This window comes from Hippichthys cyanospilos, chromosome 22 (genome assembly GCF_059441005.1).
Source record: "Hippichthys cyanospilos isolate Australia breed blue-spotted pipefish chromosome 22, RoL_Hcya_1.0, whole genome shotgun sequence".
NCBI classification, from domain to species: domain Eukaryota; kingdom Metazoa; phylum Chordata; class Actinopteri; order Syngnathiformes; family Syngnathidae; genus Hippichthys; species Hippichthys cyanospilos.
Genome location: NC_142390.1, coordinates 2633947 through 2654163, shown reverse-complemented (window position 1 = coordinate 2654163; position 20217 = coordinate 2633947). Strand labels below are relative to the sequence as shown.

The window sequence follows — 20217 nt, the reverse complement described above, 5'->3', positions numbered from 1 at the left end:
ACACACAGAAGCCTCCCTGTTGCCCATCTGTCACCCGCAACTCCGCGGACCGCAGAGTCACCTGTCAAAACTGCCGGTCATCCATTGCTACTGTAGTCGTCCGGGTGGCTATTAAATTACAAACAACTGTTGTATGCGTTTGTCAACTGGCAGCTGTTTGGACACAGGACATGCAGCCGACACAAAAAAAAAAAAACATTTAACATTCATAAAGCCGAGGGACAAAATAACCATTTATGCAAAGCAGTTATCTGGACAAAAAGGGCCAAAATCTAAAACATCTAAAAATGCTCTGCTGTGAACTGGTCATTCCGGTTTATGAGCCATCATCCACCTCATTAAACTGACTGACAATAAAACCCATACGTGAAAAGAGGTTATCCGGCCATAAAAAAACTTCAAAACCTAAAACATTTGAAAATGCAGCACTGTGAACTGAAGGTCATTTCAGGTCATGGGTAACATAACGTGAGTTTCTCGATCCCTTCCAGGTTTTTCTTGTGTCCTCACAATGATTTAAAAGAAAAAAAAACAGGGCTTTTGTCCACGGCTGACTGTGCCACATCTCACTCTCTTTCCATTTGACACCTTTCTTTTGCACATTCTGTTGCGGAGCTCGGAAGCATGCGTGATGACATTAGAGCAGAATAACCTTGCGTATCAACCACGTGTTCCAAGGTCACGTCACTACTGCTCCATAGATTGAAAATCTGACATCTTCAGACGGGTGGATACGGTAAAAGGAGAAATGTTTCTATCGGCCGGTGCAGACGGGACCTTGGCAAGGTTCCTCAGATTAGATCTTTGATTGCCGACAGTGATTGACGACTCATCGTTTGCCACGCGAATTGTCAGTAGCGCTAGCCGTGACAAGGTTAGGCTAGCATGAAGTTAGAGGAAAAGTATCTTCACAATACTGGTCTAAACGCAATATTCAGATTAATAACACTGTATTAGTGCAACGTAAATTAACCGGCGAAATCGATCCGTTTTGGGCGATTTTGCCACTGGCGGTCGACTGAAAATGACCACAGTTAATCAGAGCTCAGCTAACCTTGTGAATATATTGTGAGCAAGCTCAGAAAAGAGGCGGGCCGTGATTGGTCTCCGCTCTGAGCAACTACGATGTCGTTTTCAGTCGACGACACTTGGCAAAATCGTAGTTTGCGTCCGATGAATTCTTTCCCGCATCACCCTATGAGGGGCGAGTACCCGGTAGAGGCCTGCAGGGGTCTGTCCCAATCTGACCCGGGCGCGGCGATAACATCGTTCCTCCGGAGAGCCGCGCTCCCTCGGCCGCCTAGCCTGCCGTTTCCAAGGCGATGAGCGGCCCGCTTCGCCTCTCGGAAGGCTTCGCGAGATGCGTTGGGAACGGCCGGCTTATTCATGTAGAACAATGAATGGCGAGCGGGTTAACATTGCGTCTTGAATGCTGCTTGTGTGTGTGTGTGTGTGTGTGTGTGAGTGAGCAGCTAATTGGGCTGCGAGGTGATCTGAAGCGACAGAAGCCAGTACATTCATAGTGCCTTGGGGCTGGCCAGAAAAAGAACAGACAGTACCACACTGAGCGGAAAATGTGGATCCGTCCCCCATAGGCCATTTTTTTTTTTTTTTTTAACCAATTGCCACTTAAAAAAATGCAAATTTCTGAATGTATGTTTGAGGTACCCAGTCGACCATGTTGTGCTCCTATTTGTATCCTTATGACATTTAATTAGACAAGCTTCCATGTGGTACCGCCACATAGCCATACAATACAATATAGTTTCACCCTTGAAAGATGCGTCAAAGTTAACGAAGTTTCACCACCGCGAATGTTATTTTGTTTGAAATGAGATTATGCAAATAAAAGCGCGACTTGGGACCAGCGGAGGAAGGCTACAGTTGATTTTTTTTTTTTTATGTGTTTATTTAGTGCTGTCACAGCGTACATATTTGTCTTCATTAGAATGAAACTAGCACTAATTGTTTGCTGAAAGAGAAACAAGCAAACATGACTTGCTTGCAGTTTAAATGCTTGCAAACGGGAGGTCGAGAGGTACTGCCTAAAGGTGTCAAAATTAGCCCATGTCAGGCTCATTTACTGCCATTCAAAATTGGGAATATTGTCAATTTTGCACATATTGAAAACCCGACGTTTTATCATGCATTTCCACCGGTTTTTGTATAAATCCTCAATAGTGTTGTTACTTGAGCTATTATAGCGTTTTGACCTAACACAGAAACACATACATATCACAGAAACACAACATCTACCTAATACAATAAACGAGCGATTTTTGGATGTTGTTTTGATTATTACGTCAATATTAAGCACTTCAAACCATATGAGTAAATGTGTGATTGCGTTCGAATCCTCATCTTTTATTCTAGGAAGCGAAGGACCTCCACATGCCAGAACTACATTTCATTGAAAGTGACTAGATAAAATGTGTCCTCTAAAGACAAATGGGAGAATATTAAAGACTGAAGGACATTTCTTCCTCTTGCTGCTATTTCTTGTGTAATTGCAATTTCAAACCTTTTGACATATTCTGCAGCTTCTTGCTGTGGAGAAGATTAAATTTGTCCTTGGAGGGAAGAACACCCACACACACACACCCACACACACTCTCACCCTAGTCTTGATTTCTTTATACGTATACTGTAGTATATCGAAATCTATAACATGCTGAGGCCCAGCCTATTCATTTGTGTACGCTGTCGTGGATGTTTGTTTTCTGTTTATATCTTTTGATTCAATCCAACTCCCCCCAAGTCCTAGTGTGCTCAGTAGAGGACACCCTTTCCAATGACTATGGATGCTTTGGACGACCCGAATTGTATTTTTGCAGGTGCGCCGCTTGATACTTTGTATAATCGCACCGGAAAGCACGCGTTCATCCGTGTGTCAACTCAGTCTCAAAACAAGAACGCGATGACTGGACTGCAAACACACCGTCACGCACGCGCACACGCACGCGCACACGCACACGCGGTGCGCGTTGGGCAAGTGCCACGAAGCCCCGCCGGGACCGACCAGTCTCTAAGTAAACAGATGTGTCTCGGTGCAACTGTGGCGATTGAACGCGTCGCTGGCAGAGTCAAAATGTGCGAAGGGAAAGTGAGAAAAGGAGAGAGAGGATGTGATAAAAGAGACACGCACGCATATCCGAACATGCACGCGGGACTTGTGTGATGTCACCGCACTCCAACAAGTTTGGAAATGGAAACCTTTGGAGCAGCTTTGTTTCTTTCATTCGGATGTTGATTACATTGGAGCGAGCTGTTGAATAAGAAATGGAAATGCCACTCTCAGGGCGTCACATTGTTTTTCAAGGATATACTGTTAATTGGTGACGGCAGACAGCTAGTATGCGCTGTGCAAGTGCTTGATTGAAAGGCCATTGTCTCATTCTGACGACAACATTCTAATTCGTCCCAGTTTCACCGTTGGGTCTCGCGAGGACCTCCAAACAATTAAAAGGTGCGAAATTGACATTTAAGACCTTTGCAATGTTATCCTGTGTGTTTATCAGCATCTAAAAGGAGTGAATAGATTAAAAATACTTGATTCCGCCACCTGGGAGTCATCTAATTTTATCTTTGGGGTTTGTTTTTTTTCTTAACCGGAGGGCATAAACGACATGTAATAAAAGTATGTCTTCGATTAGCGCGGCGTGTTGTCGGGGGACGGCGACGGCGCAGTCGATTCCGTCGTAGGGAATACTTCCTCTCGACGGGCTTTTGCGCTTCCTGTTGTGTTTCCATGGCGCTGCATACAAAAGAGGACAAGCTCCTCTCCTGCAGGAAGCCATAAATAATTGATTGGCGTGTGGCTTAATCAGGCCTGAGGCCTGCCCGGCAATTCCGCAGCTGCCTATAAATAACTCAGGACGCTAATTACGCTACACGTCTACGCAAATGTGGTCAAGCAAGGCTGCAGTGGCTTCCAACTTGTCACTCAGGGCTCTTTTTGTCTACAAAGACAGCAAAGCAGTTTGAAGGGGCGGCATTCGGGGATCGCCGAACTAGAAGCTCAGCCGCACCGTATTAAAACGCGCTCTTGTGTATAATACATTTCCGAGAGCCACTTAAAAGGCACTTTAAGAGGCGAGGCACTAATGACCTCAGCGTTTCGGTCTATAGCCGGTTCCGTCAAATGTCAACAACATGGAAGCGGCGATAATGCACAGGAAACGCTCACGTGGACACGCCGGGGGCCAGTCCAATTGTTTCTGGCCTTTTGAATGGAGATGACTCACAGTTCAAGGTTAGCGGTTACCTCCTGGGGCCAAAGAGGTCGGCCCGCTTTTATCATGCGCTCTCAATGCCGCTTACCATTCCGTCCAAGGTCACAGACGCGACTATTCAAACCTAGAGTGCGACACCAACGGAATTCCAGAGACCGCAATCGAAACCTTTACTGAAGGAACTTTGCTCATTGGTTTTATGGTCTGGAGGCAAAGATCAAATGCGGGTATGGTTCTTGGTTTTAAACAAGGATCCCGACTTCACTCAAGACACTGATTCCGTCGTATAATAAGGGAACGTTCCGAGTATTTAACTCCACCCTCGGCCTTTCCCCGACGTGAGGGCATCCTGCCAAGCACTCAGTGTCCACTTATGTCCACTGGAGTGGGTTGAGATTGTGGAGTCAGGACTTACAAACAAGACCCAGACTCCAGCCCACAGATAGGATCCTGTCTTATATCGACTTCGTTCCAATCCGGAACACTACGGTGGACCCAACAGAGTTCTTATTTATTTTTGTAACCAGGTTAAGTATTCTAGATGAGTTTCCTATTTAAAACGTGGACCTGAAGGCAGTTAAGTGTTCAGTATCTTGCGCTTGGAGAGCAGACAGTAGAAGCCTAGAATCGAACCGCCGACTCTTCGGTCACTGAACAATTGCTCTACCGACTAAAGCGCGGCCGACCTTTAAAAGCAAATGGTGACATTTGGGGCTCGATAATTCAAACGGCGAAAGGTGATGCCGACCTCTTCAGACTCGCCCTTCAATCCTATCACGTATCCCGTGCAAACATTCAAATAGGTATCGGGAATATTTTTAGGTATTCTTGATCAGAACAACGATTTTTTTTTCCGCGACAGCATTTGATATGCGATCTATTTATAGCTCATTAAGCCGGGTACGAGCACAACATACGCAACGTTCGTCCAATAGCTTTACCGCGTGGGAACCGTGTCCATACCAAACAAAGCGACTTCGGCGACTTCGTCCCATAAAAGTCATTTCTGCAAGGCTTCCAAAAAGGTTTTTGATGTTTATCAAGCCCAGGACAAAAGGGAGAAGGTCGAAAATAACCAGAGAAGATGGGAGGTGGACAGGGGGAAAAGCTATTCCCTTTTCTCCGGGTCATTGCCAAATATGGTTACGGCGCTAGCTCCCCCGCGGCTCTTTTAGCAGCGCCGGTGCCATCGGTCGCTTGGGTCGAGGTGGATTGAAAAACAGAGTTATTTTTTGCAAGGGTTCCCAAACGCTTTTTGTTTTTGAGTTCCTTCCCAGGAAGTGCGGCAGATTCGAAGGTCCTGAGATGAAAATCTCCAGGTAGGACACCAAAGTTGGGATGTAAAAAAAAACGAGAGGAATTATGTCGGTTTTGAAGGAGGTGCAAAATGTTTATAAATATAAATATAATATAATATGTAACTAATTACTTTAAAATGACAGCAATAGATCATAAATAATGCATAACGGTTTTGAACACTGGCTATTAAGTAGCCTGAGGGATGCTTCACGAAAGGTACGGCGCCCTCGCTCTCCTGAACTTTGCCCCTCGTGACAATTACGTTCCTTCAGAACTCACGACATTAAATGCCAGTGTGTGTGTGTGTGTGTAGGTGTGCGTGTGTGTGACGTAACATAAGCCATGCCCTGATTTTGCACAGCTGGGCTTCTCAGTATTCCAGATTACAATAACGTCACCGCCTCGCCCCCGCCCCCCCCTTCCTCATCCCTCCCGGTTGCAGCACACGCTCCACTGAACTCACATCCACTTGACACACACACGCACACACACGCTGTCCAATGATGTCACCGAACTCACGCTTCGTCTCCATCTGCTTGGCGCACGGCGTTATCATGTTTGCCCTGGCGCATGTCGTTTCCACTCTGCATATTTACCCCACGTTTTACTTTATTCGTTTTTTTAAAGGGACAGTGTGTAAGATATTTTCCATTAAAAAGGACTCAATTAAATGATTGCAAATTTCAAAAACCTGCAAAGGTGTTCTTAACGACCAACAGTATGTTTTAAATATAATCTAGTTATCATGAAATGATATTACATAGGGGGTGGCACTTCTCCGGAGGCGGCCATGTTTGTTTTCGCTACGGACAATGGTAAATGCAGCGCCTGCAGCACGTCCTGCTGTCCGTAATGAAAAATGCTCTAAATCGTACACATTATCCCTTTAAACATCTTTTATTGTTGAGTGTTATTATAAGCTTAATGCTAAAAACGTAGCATTTTTTAGTGAGTCAAGTTCATATATTTAACCCTTTACTGGGCACAGCGGCCGCTTTCTACCGGTAGTCTATACAAGCAAAATGGCCGAAAGCGTCTGTAACAGTCCAACAATCCCCTAAATTTCAAGATTCAAGATATTTATTGTTGAGGATCAGACAGGATTCTTCCGACGTCATATCTTGATGCCTTCATTTTAACAGAGCGAGAGCCGCCGTTTGTACTGATCACTTTTGAGCAAACCAGGCTGATATAAATGTGTATTCTGGTTTTTCATGTAACGTATTTTCAACGGTCGCAGATTGGTGGGTCGGGAAAGTATCCCTGGAATAAACAGGCGGTTCACCATATTACGTTTCACGCACTCGCCCATAAATACAGAACCGGCAAACGATATGCCGCGGCGTTGACATCACTAGCTCTCCTTGTGTCATGACTCGTCACGCTACCGCGGTCGGGGGCCCGCGCACGACTTAGTTTGTTGCCGCCGGGTCGTATCGCCGTCGGGGTACGGGCGACGAGACCGAAGCAAAGTGAGCGGCGGTCAAACGCGCCTTTGACGTCAGCTATAAGCCAGTACGCAGAGAAAGTACCCGGATCAAAGCTCCGGCGAGGTAAGCAGAGATGAAAACGACGGAGCTCGTCCCCCTCTTCGCGGTTCCGTGAGTCAACAGGAGCACGAGAACGAATACGACACGGCCGCTTAAGTGGGTCAGCCGGGGACATGCCGCGGCCGTCCACGCCGATTGAGCTTAACCTCTGGCCGCCTCCCAATCGGAGAGGCCGGGGGATTTAAATAAAACTTGACGGCTCGAATTTTGGGTGGTATATTTACGTATTTTGTAATATTTGGTAACGCAAGCGGGGCTTGGAGTTGGCGTCGTTGATGGAAACGTTCTTAATTTCCTAACAGCGCTGCCGCCATCCAACATGATTATGACGCCCGCTTTGCCACCTTTTGTCATCTTAATCTCCAAATACGCCTCCCGTCTCGTCGTCGGTCTCCCCGTTCCGATAAAAGGCTCAATGGCGTTATTTGGTCTGCTTATGCCTGTTTATTGCTAGGAAGGAAACAATTTGCTGAGTGGAATATATGAGGAGTGGAGGAGAAGTGAGATAGAGGAGACTGGCTCCGTTCCAGGAATGATTTACTCCCTGGCAGTAAAACAATAAATGTATTGATTGGCCGGGAGAAGCCGGGAAATTCTCTCGCAGTCTTCATGGAGCCTTAGCGAAGGAACCGAAAGAGGGTGTGACTTTAAGGGGTTTTAACTCACTTCCTGTTTAAGAGCGCGGCGGCGGCGACACCTAAGATGGAAGCATACAGGAAAAATGGGTTTTGGGGAGGGAAAACAGGGCAGCCGCTGGCGGTTGGAAGCGTGACACAACATGCACCCCCTCCCCCCTCCCGCGCCTCCGAGGATGTACCGATAACAAGGACACAGCAGGTGAGTCATTCTCGTCCCCTGTCCATTCCGGGAGGAATGAGGGAATCGGAGTTGAGACGCGGAAATCAATTTTCGCGCCTGATTGAGAATGGGAAGTGAATTCTGGGCAAGATGCACACGTACACACAAAATGGCCGCCAGCTGGATTTGGCAACAAAATGCAAACTGATTTCAAAAGGCTTGAATTAATGCATGGAAGTAAATCACAGGGATCCTTAGATCGGGGTTGCGGCATATCTGTACTACGATCATACTATGATCTACCTCAACAAGGACAAGACACACCCACAAAAGGATCTGTTGGAACTGCTGCCATCAGTCATTCTACACACAAGCCATCTGGATTCTCAACAAATCTCTCACGCGCTAGTCTGCTCCTTACAAGGTGCATACATAATATTTTGCACTAAATGATATTTGCACTATATTATTAGCGCCATTGTTTCTGTTGTTTTATTGTTTATTTTTTATTTTATTTTTTTTAGGGCGAATATTTATGTGAATAATTAGGTTTTTTGAAAGATGACGCTTTTTTATTTTTTTTTCTGTGGATGAATATTTATTCCTAATTATTTCTTTTTGAAAACAGGTCTGACACTTTCTGTTGATTTTTTTTTTTTTTACAAATATTTATTCATAATTTTTTTTTTTTTTTTGGTTGATTCACAGATCTTTCTTATGATCTATAAGAGGAGACATTATGTTGATTATTTTTGCTGGAAAACTACAAATTGAACTTTGAAGGGTTTTAAAGTTTTATCCCAAATTGCTTTGCACTGGTTAAGGGGTACTTGGATGAAAACATACTTCACAGGGGGTACATCAGCGAAAAAAGGTTGCGAACCACTGATCTAGGTCACAAATTGGAGAATTTTCTTAAAAAAACATAACATGTTCTCTCGCCTTTGATCATCAGGGATGGAAAAAAAGATGCTATCATGTGTGCATTTCTTTGGAGTGGGGCCCACAGCGTAAATTCCACTTTCTCACCATTCCCGCAATTACCCTTTTCCTTCCTTTGGTGTTCTTTGTTTATCCACCCTTTCGTATCAGAACCGTCGACAGCCGGATCCCGCTTCTTTCTCCATCGGGACACGAAACCCACCGAGTTGACGGAAGTCATTTAGGGGACTTTTATTACCGACGAGGTTTGGAAAGGTATACTGGATGCGATCCTTGTTTTTTTTTTTTTTTTTAGGTCAGCTCTGTAGAGAGCACTCCACTGTAATGAGCTGCTCCACTTTCTTGACGGATGGAAAAACGCACGACGCCACACCTTGCTTCACGCCACGGCCATCTTAGCCGGCGGGCGCCGTGTCGCGGGCCGTCAGCCGATCGGGGCGAGGCCGAAGACGGAGAAGATGGAAAAGGAAAAAAAAAATAGGCCTTCATCAATATTGCAACGGCAAAGCTGGTGAAAGGCAACACCGAGCGGCCAACATATTCCATCATGTCATCGGGACAGCGGATCGGATGCCTCGGCCTGACATGCCAACATTGTTACCCCAACAAACCGTGATGCAAAGACGCTTTTATTATTCATGCGCGGCTTCTTTGAACTGTTCCGCCGTATAGTTGTTAGCAACAAGTAGGTCAGGCCCTGAACGTTAACGTCAGCTCCTTCTCGTCGGGAAAGACTGATCGGCGTCAGGGTGGAAAACGCCTATAAAAAAATGCGGCAGCGCTAGCGATGTGCGAAGTTTCCGAGAAACGCGAGAGAAAGAGACAGAATAAGCACTTAGAGCGGGAGTCTCAAACTTTTATACCTTAACAATTAATCATTAAACATTTCAAATTTTCCATTTATTGATCAAATTCAGATTTAAACCGGGCCGCACATTTGTATACGAATAAACTTATATTTGTAAAATATTGTACGGTGCGCCAAATGATGCGTAAAACACGATATTTTATTTATTTATTTATCTATTTCGCAGGGACGGGAACAGCAACGTTTCTTTTCAAATTAAAAGCAAATGAATTGGAACACGAAACAACTTATTGCATATCTTACAAAAGCGAGCGGATAATGTCGCAATACTTTCTGTGTTTGATTCATAATTTCTAAATGCAGATTCCCACTGAATGCATCACAGCAACAACTAAAGGAATCCACGAATTAGCTTGACTTGTACTAATTCCTCCCATCCCGTTTTCATCCTATTGGTCCGTGTTAGAATGTTGTCGTCGCCGCTTTTTGTTTGCTCTTTGTGCGGTCGGACCGAGGTCAGGGTCAGCGCGCTTTTAATCCTCCCTTTTTTTTTTCCGAGCCGCTCCGAGGACTTTAACGCATCACTTTTTCTTTCTATCTATTATTCACAAGTGGCAAGACCTTCAAGTGTGTGTGTGTGTGTTTGTGTAGACTAGAACAGTGGTTCACAAATGAGGGTACGGGTACTTATTTTTGATATTTCTCTGTGGACAAATATTTATAATTATTTCTTGCAACAGATCTGACACTTTGTTAATTATTATTATATATTCATCCCCCAAAATACACTTTTTTTAATCCTAGAGGATACTTTGTGTTGTTTTTTTGAGGTTTGAAAGGTTCCAAAGTTTAATAAATCAGACACAAAGCTTTTTTCTAAGCTAAAAACGCTTTCCACTGGTTAAGGTTGTACTCGTCTGAAAAAACCCCACTGGACTAGAAGATGCCTCCGTAGTTCATAATTCCCCCGCATGTTAGCGTCTGATATCATGCGAACCCCTGTTGCATAATCAGTCTGGTTGCACAACAACGGCTGAATTTGGGGATATTCGAACGGCCCGCTTTCATAAGCGGGCGGTTAAGCCTTTACAGAGGGAATAGTAGATTTTGGGGATCCTCTGCGAGGGGCAAAACGCGCGTGTTGCTATCAGGCCCGGCGCCAAGGCGGGGTGACTGGCCTTGGTGCTATCAGTGCGGAGCAGCTTGTTTACCCTAATGAACACAGCGCGGCCAATGGCATACTGATACCGCGGCGAGGACAATGCCGGAGCACCTCATCGGGATGCGGCCGACAAAGCGGCCGCGCGTTTACTGGACCTTTGGATTTCTTTGCGGGCGCTCGTTTAAATAGGTAAAGACTCGATTGTCTATTCACGCCGGCAGGAGACTTGTGCTAATACTGCAGGGGCGAGTGCAGCGAGCGCTCAAATCCAGTAGCTAAAGCTTTAAATCCATCCGAACATGTTTTTTTTTTTTTTTTACTCGTTTCGGACCAATAGGAAAATAGTTAATATGAGGGAAGCGGGGCAAACAAACTCCCCTCCGTCCAATGGTAGAGCTTCTTAGTTGTTTACTCAAATCTCTGAAATCCCTCTGTGAGCGCTTATTCAGCCAATGTGAGTGTCTGTGGCCATTCGTGCCTGCGCCCATTACATCATGGTGAGTGGCAAGGAGGCCACCGCCGCACGCACACACACACACACACACACACACACACACACACACACACACACCTCCCCCAACTCCTCACAATGTCAGTCACGTGATCTTAACGTGAAGCGCCTTCTGAATTTGTGGTCTGACGAGTCCCATCCCACACTGGCATCTCCAAACCTCGCACTGACGTCCTATTTTTAGAATTCACGACAACTTTTTGATGTGTCACGCCCCCTCTCCACACACACACGCACACACACACACACACACAGCATCAAAGCTGTTTTGAGAAAGATTACTAGCACATCCCAATACTTTTACACTTACTTTCTTGAGCATAGAACTACGTTGTGGAAATCTCATCTCACAATTAACTAACAGCGTCAGTAAGCTGATATTTAATAGGGATGGGACACGAATCCCGGGAGACGAGATCGAGTCCGCAAGAACGAGACGCCGTTTTGTAATATGAAACAATGTCCAATATAAATTTGATGGTTTTCAAAGCTGTCATTTGATTGAGCAGGCTGCAAGAAAATTAATTTAGCATGCAAATATAAACATAAACCGGAGAGGCACTATTACTACAGGCTAATTTTTCAGCCGAGTCGAACAAAATGCATGCAGCTCATGTGAACTGCAGGGGTTGGCGTAATTTATTTTGCGGTGTTTAAAAAACGTCTTTGAATGATATGCCAGTTTTTTGACTATTTTTTTTTTCAACTAAAAACCAAAAACAGAAGACCAAATAACACATTTCCACTTAATGAATGATGAAATTGTATCACTTTTGATAAATACTATTTTTTTTACGTACATTTCAATCAGGAAGCAAAATGTGACATTTTTTTCTTGTTTTTGCCCAAATAATGGCACCTCTCTCCTTCTTTCCTGCATCCTAAGTAGTTAAAATGGGGTCAAATTGAGTTTATTTGTTTTTTTAAATGATTTCGGGTGTTGTCATGACGTGAATGCCATTTTGACATGATTTTGCCCACCTTTTACCGCCGGGAACAACCGATTCGGCGGAAGGCGCCCGGTCGGAGTCGTGCCGCAGAAGCGTGCGTCATCGCGTGGGCCCGCTCTGGACGCTAACTACTTAAAAGTACTTGACAAACTAACGCGGAGGCTACTTGACCATTCAGCCCAAGGATGAAGCCCTAATGCGAAACAAGGTGCAAGTTTCACACAAACACTCGCACACCTACGCCCGTGTTTTCTTGCCTTCTGTGCCAAACAAAGCATCATTTCGCATACATTACACGGACAAAAGTATTTGGACGCCTCCGATTTCTACTCCTCGGGGAAAACTTTGGCGCAGTAGGGACTTCTAACCCCTCCTTCCGGATCTTCTTGAAGGACTTTCCAGCAAGCTGACATAACGTTACATTAAGGGATCATGTGCTTGGCATGGCTGGGATTCCTGTAAGGACACCCCAGGCACAAGAGCTGGGAAGTACCCCCACCTTTCTGGGTATGTGGAAGTCCCCCCTCCTAAAACTCCCACCCAGCTGCTCAACTTCAGCCCACCGTTTGTTTAAAAATACCCCCCGAAGATGCCACTGGCCCTGATTACAAGCATCTCTATGGAGACTAGGGATAACAGGTCATCGGGGGGGTCAGGGGTGGGATCTTACTGTAGGAGATTTGGGCGAGGGAAATTGAGAGAGATGGGCAGCTGCACCAGGAGGAAATTCCCACTCACCTTTCCCCTGACACTAAAACTAAAGGACCTAGAATTCTTCTGTTCTTCTTTTCTGTTTCGACTATCGGCCGAAAGCGGCCCCTTCGTCCCGTAAAGGGTTGAATAGAAAGTCAAGTTTGATGACAGCTCCGTGTCTCTTATTTTGTGAAGAATGTAAAAGTGTAATGGAAGTATCTAAAAGAGGGGAGGGGATTTTTGGATGGGGACTTTTGTATGTTAAAGGTTGACCAGAGGAGAAATCCCCAGGGTCCAAATGCCAGTCATTTTACCCCCCCCCATTCCCGTGAAGTGAGAGTATTTTGCACAGGCCGGTGACCCCTGACTGAGCCCAAGCGTGCAGCGGGGACTTTATCACCTTTTCACTGATTCATTAAGACTTTTCTCTTTCTCCTTGTTCAGTGTCAATGCCTGGCATGCGTTTCATTTCATTCATTTCCAATATGCAAAAGATAACCGGCTCGCTCTGAAAGCGGGCTTGGACAAATGGGCTCTGTGTGCATATTTCAATAAATATGTGAGTGAATAAATGCCCGCACGCTGGAGCACACTCAAATGGGTCAGGAAATTAATAGGCAGCAATGCAGACAAAGCCGCCGCGCGTGCGGGCGTGCGCACGCGCGTGTGTAGTGGAGCTCTTCACATTCTAATTGGAAAGGGATGAATGAGCGTGGTCGCGCTCCACATCGAAGTCGTCGAAAGGCAATTGGGCGCTCTTATTTACGGCTTTGAATGGCTCTCACCTCCGGGAAGGTATGACTGTGAAGGCACCAAGTGCGTTTGCTTGATAAGTCGTATCGCCAAAGCTAATGGCTGGCTAATGGACCGCAAGCGGAGGGGTTAACATTTGCGCATCATTCCCCAAACTCCATTCCGACCTCCTTACACTCGTCGCCAGGTTACGGCCAAGCGGTCCCGGGGCCGCCGCGGGTCCGGGGGCCTCCGGGGACCCGCCGGGCGGCTGCTAAGAGATTGAGTCACAACATGCCGCTTCGCTCAAAACAACACGACGGCCAAAGACGGGACGCCACGAGATTTCTCGCTCGGGAGCGCCGCGAGATTCATTTTCCTTTTCACTTTTGGGGCGTACGGTTTTCGAGCCTGGCGTGAATCGTTTCCAAACATAAAAAATTATCTTGTGATTATCCCTCTCGAGAACACAAATAATATTCCGATCCGTGTATTGTTTATCTACCATAAAAGTTGAAAAAATGAAGCGCGCGCGCGCACACACTGGTACTTTTCTTCCTCCCTGGCGTCTACCATTCCTTCCACCATCCAAACAAGACAGTGAGGGTTGCAATTACGGAAAGGAAAGAGTTTATTTATAGCTGCCCTGGGATCAACGGCAGAGCAACTAGTCGTGCGGCGGCGAAGGCGGCTGAAAGTGAAGGGAGTTCGGGTGGGGGGGGTTGTGGCTAGCGTGAGGTGGGTGTGGTTATATTTAACCGCAATGTGATGTCAACATGTGGCACGCGATGTTGCCATGGTTTCCCCTCAGATGGGCGACCGCTCGCTTATCAGAGCGGCGCACAGGCGGACAAAGCGGGGACGGGCGCTTCGACTGGAAGAAAATGCAAAGATGGACTCCCGCTCAACTTCACTCGTCCATCGCTCGTGCCCAACGTTCAACCTTGATGCTATTCTTTCATCCGGCCCTGAACGCAACATCGTGCTTGGTTGTGCGAATACGATAGTATAAAGCAGGGGCTCTCAACGAATTATTAAGAAAAGCTGATGGCGACAGAAGAATATTTCGGTATTTTGTCTTATACTTCGAGGAAATGATTATCCTCCTGTTTAAAAATAAAAGAGATTGTACTTGTAGACTTTAAATCACGGGTGTCAAACTCAAGGCCAGCCACATCATTTTATGCGGCCCGCAAAATGCTGATTTAAGTTTCTGGCTAAAATACCAAATTTGCACGTTGTCTTCAACTTTCTCAGATTTCAAAACAAGATAAATGTGTGACAAACACGTCAAATGTATTTGATTTGACAGTCGCAGCGTCCGTTTGACAGAAACTATGCTTTAAGTTGCCCTTAGGTATGAATTTGAAAAGAAATGTTTGTTTGTTATTGTGTGCTCCGTGATTAGTTGGCAACTAATCCAGCACAAAATCAGTTGTGTTGGCATAACCCCGCTCAGCCGCGTCAGCTTATTATTGTTACAGTCGAAGGATGGTACGGTATTAAAGGATAGCGGCGAAATAACATTTTTATAATGTGGGCCTGAAGTAAACCAGCATGCGTCAGCAGAAGTGTCCTCGGGCAGAATGGGTCCAGCGTACAGTTTAATAACCCCCCGTCGCGCCGCTCACGCTCAGGTTTAATGGCCCCCTTGGGAAAGCGTCACGGCTCCCGTCAGGCGTGTGACACGGATGCCGCCGTGACACATCCGCCGACGCTGGTTGCGTTATCTTCGCGTCCAGGCGGATTGAGTCCAATCGGGCAGGAGTGGGAGATCCTCCTGTCTCCTCCTCCAATGGCCTCCATTAGCCAAAGCTCCTTAAGCTAAGTGCTTTCATTAACCGGACACTACTAAGGATGAGAGGTGTCACGGCTGCAACACTTGAGGGGAGCGCAACATGTCAAGTGACCCATGTGCAGTTCATATTCATGACTAGCATAAAGGGCATTCCACGCACTCATATAGGGTCTCGGCTTTGAGTTCAAAATGTTAAAAGCGCGACCCCCTGTATTATATACAAGGTCAACGGAGGATAAGGCTCCTGATGCGACACGTAGCTGACAAAAGTCAGTCCATATCGAAAGCACATATTGTGCTGTACGGTACATAATATGAGCAATAACTAGAACGCGACTCCGTGAAAAGGTCGAGGAGTGATTGGAACCCATTTCCTGACGTGGAGCGCGGATACAAATATGAAAATAGCGAAAATAAAAGTCATTCCTAAAATAGCCCCTCCCCTCTTTATTATGCATGCATGTGCAGCTTTCTACTCCCCCCGCAAGACATAGGGCGCGCATCAAGGGCATGTTGTTAGCGAGCACGTGAATCCTGTGTGACGTTTGCACCGAAATAGATCACAAGTCTCCTCCGGCGGGCCTTTTGACTCAAAGTGAATCTATTCTCTATAAATGCTGATCCAGAAATACAACATTGTCGCGATGAGGTGAATGAGAGAGAAAAAAAGCTGCTTTGAGTGACAGCCCCCCCCCCCATCCCCCCTGTAGAGGTTCTATTTCAGGACAGGGTTGGATTCATGGGAAACATTCAGTTGAGTTCAGGATGATTTTATGGTTATGGGTGGTCCTAATGTTGCGTCTGTCATGTACACTCAAAAGACACTTGTATATTCCATTAATACCTCCAAATAAATGTAGGTGCACACTTGTGCAATCACATTATCTAAGCTGTTTATATTTGTCCTCTTGAAAATATTTGAAATCTTTCCTTGACTTGTACACGTTATCAGTCAAATTAATATCCAGTAATGTAATGATTTTATATCACAATAACTCCGCGTTTCAGCAAGGGTGTGTGGACTTGCTTTACTTACTGTATTGCAGGACTTCACTGCATTATGTGAACATGCTTAAGCTTTGGGTTTTTATTTAAATTGGAAAGAAAATAAAGCTGGATAAACACAACCTAAACATTGTAATCTCGAATGACCCATAAAGCTAATGTTGCTAACGTTACCTATATCTTAGCACAACCGCAATCATTTAGCATGCCGCACTACAGATGCGCCATAATCTGGCAATATGCTAATGGGACACCGTGCGTGCGCATTTGCAATCAATTACACGCGTGATGTGGCGCGTGCCTTTTTGTATCGCCCCGCCCACACATGCGCAAACACACACACAAGTGTACGTTTCTTTTCCCACGAGCCTTCAAATTGATTTATCCATTTGGTGCTCGGTGAGGTGTGAACTAAGCCCTGAACGCGGCTCCAGGCAAAACACACAAGCCAAAGCTCTCCTCCATTATTTATCGCCCTAATAACCGTCGATAAGTTAGCTAATAAATGTTTGTATCAGAAGTCCCGACTTTAACTTTCCGGTTCGCGGTTATGATATTGTGTGGCCGCGGCAGTGCGTCGTGAGCGTGATGAAAAGTGACGGGTCACATTAAGGAGCCGCGACCCGCGCACGAGACCCGGCACCGCAAAGGGGACGGGGCGCGCGCACGCTTCCCTTCACGGGCCAGCTGACTAACGTCTTGGGACGTCTATGCTCTGCCCTCTCCTGCTCATCTGCGATCGGGAACGGCAACGGACCCGCAAGCCTTCCTTTAATGCAGAAAAGTGTGCAATACTTTCAACGTTACTATTGCGGATTTTAAGAAGTCAAAAATGGCGGAAGGACGACATGTTTGAGGTGTTCAATGTGAGGGCTCAATTGTCTGAATGAGTAGAAACATTTGGATTACTCCGGCATGGAAATCTGCTTTGGAATGCAGAGAAATACACTTGAAATTCAAATTTACCGCAAAATGTAAGAGGATCCCAAAGCTTTCTTTGCTCGTGTGTGATTGACTCTGAGAATTTCCTCCACAGTGACGAAAAAAAAAAAAAGTAGTATGTTCCTACCTGACTGGCCAGGGAATCCGTTCATCAGCTCAAGATTCACTCCAACATGTCGCGCGTATTCCTACCAGGCACGGGATTGGCTCCCGGCGCGACAATCGACCAATGAGGGCAGAGGTTGTAACGCGCTTTCGCTCAGATGTTGAAATCCGCTCCTCTTTGGTGCCTGCAAGGAGGAAAAAAAGCTTTGGGATCATCTTACATTTTGTAATAAATTCTGCTTTTTAATCAAGTTTGGTCAGCTACTCGCTTCGCTCTAGCTAGACGTCCGAGCGCCTCCACCTCGGGAAACTGCGTGATCCCGACTACGTACGTCCAAGACGCAGGAATAACAACGAGACTCAAGAATAATAACGAGGAAGGAATAACAGTACGGCTACTGTATAAGTTTTAATCATTTAAGATTTACGTGTACTGCGGTAATATTTATCTTAAATATGTGAAGTTTAAATACTTTTCACGTAAAAAAAAATTCAGGTGCCCACTTACACACGCATGAAAATGTCTGCATTTCTTAATGTACGGTATTTCTCAACGAAAACGGCTAGAGAACTTACTCGAAGCTTAAACGACCGACTGAGGTAAGGGGAATGAAAAAAATCGGACGTCGGAAGCCACGTGCACCATCTTCAGACTAACAATCGGCGTGCATCATGGCGGAGGCTCCTTTTTAAAAAATGTAATCTGTCATGGATTAGCGGGCGCTGGAGCTCGAGATTTGACCCAGCATTATAATCCTTTGTGTTGATCTACCGTAATCTGATTTCTCTCAATTACTTTGTCTCAAAAATACACAGAGGCAGACGCTAAAGTGAACAACGGAGCTGGCCAGGGTGCTGCTCCGGTCCAGTGTCGCAAATCAAGATTTCTGGAGGGAATTATGAAGGGTTCAAATTATGGACTATGTGGCATCGAATATGCGTTTTGTGGTTGATTCTGGGTTAGGCTTGTCAAGTCATAAAAGGGTGCGCATAACTCTGCAGGTTCTTGGTTTTTGAAATCTTGGTCTCATTTGGGGTGTGTAGACTTTTTCAATCCAGCGTGCTTCATAACAGAAGTCAGCAAAGCTAGAAATACTTTTTGGCACATATTACATCAGCGCGGCCGCGCATTCCCTCCCCCTCCCCTCGCTGGAACTAATCTTTTACCAGTGGAATCATCTGACCTAAAAATGACATCAATGGAGGATTTTGATCATATTCTGAGAAGAAACGAAAGATCAAATCGGAGCACGGACGAGATAGCACTTTTATAACCTTTGATTAGAGCGGGCAGCCAGGCCTCGCTATCGATCTGATCTTTTAAACTCGTTTGAGGCCAGAGAGGAGAGTCTATAACGGTGCCCCGCTAATGCAATATGGGACGCGCGGCCCCTCGTTTGTCATAGTAACCTGACTTGGAAGAGTTAAATATAGCCGCTTCCGGTTTAGCTGAGGAGGGATTTCAGGCTCTATTCTTAGCGTGCCTTCCTCCGCATCAAAGCAGACTGACGCGCGTGAAATCGAGGCTGACCGGGAAATAAATCATTGTTAAGGCGGGGAGACAGGGGGTGATAAATAGTTTGCTGCGGAAATATTGCATGTTGACTAATAGGACATGCTCATTAAATAAATCAAATATATGCTTAGTTAGAGGCAACGCTATTTAACCATACTGTTATAATGTGGGTCAAATTACCCCATTTGATAGTAAATGATGGTTTTTCGTTATATTTTTTTTGGTCCGAGACTTCTGCTTGGAAGAGCACATCTTTGGGAATGCGTTTTTGTTACAAGGCTTTCGGGAGAAAAAAAACAAAAAAAAACGCTATTTTTTTTAATAAACAAACAAAACTCGGGTCAAAATGACCCGAGAATATTATTGGTGTTTCTGGGAGGGAGAAATCACGAGATTTGATTAGCAGGGTTGCACACCCACACAACAGTTTCTCAAAAACGTGGTTAATTACACATCACCTCGGGTCAAAATGACCCAGGATGTCATCGTTATCGCGGAGGAATCAACATAACGCGCGGGTATACGTTAATTAACGCCTTAATATTTTGCCAATGACTTTCCAAACAAAACGAAGAGTTTTTTTTGCCAACCTAGCGGCGAAGCGTAAACACAAAGACACGGGAAGCGAGCTTTGACGACCGCCGTCGCCGCGCCAGGAGAAACGATCGGATCCCCCCGACCACGACGATCGTTTACCGCATCGTCCCTACGGCGTACCACTACATTTAATCCTTAGGAGATTTAAGACAATTGCAAGGAAATCTATAATTCTACAGAATCTCTGCTAGGAATGACAGGAAAAGAATCCAGTCGATGACTAAGGTTGATCTATTTCAGGCTTGGTAATCTGCGCGCAGCGGGGGCATCTTTACAAGTCGCCATGACGCCGCCGGGCTACAAAGCAAAATAGATGGCAGAAATCAATAGACTGCGGGGCCTTTCCTAGCATGATGTCACTTCACAGACCGCCGGAGTATACATCATGCGGTGACCTCATCCGGGCGCATTTGGAAATAAAACGGACGGAGGGAAGGTACCGTCCCGCTGGATGTGAGTCCGACATTCGCGTGCGCACTCCGAGGACGGCGAGCGGCGTGAGGTCGACCCGGCGGATGAACCCGACGCCGCGTGACGCCCCGACATCAAAAGCCAAGGCTAAGAATAAGAAGTGGAG

General features: G+C 45.8%; 1 protein-coding gene across 1 annotated transcript in view; it reads right to left on the bottom strand.

Moving 5' to 3' along the window:
- LOC148405417 (plasma membrane calcium-transporting ATPase 1-like) overlaps positions 1 to 17697 on the bottom strand; it is a 51753-nt gene extending 34056 nt beyond the window's left edge. The window contains exon 1 of the mRNA XM_088406431.1: positions 17550 to 17697. The gene's annotated coding sequence lies outside the window, so the exon portion shown is untranslated. The remainder of the gene's footprint in view (positions 1 to 17549) is intronic.
- Between the last annotated feature and the right edge of the window lie 2520 nt (positions 17698 to 20217).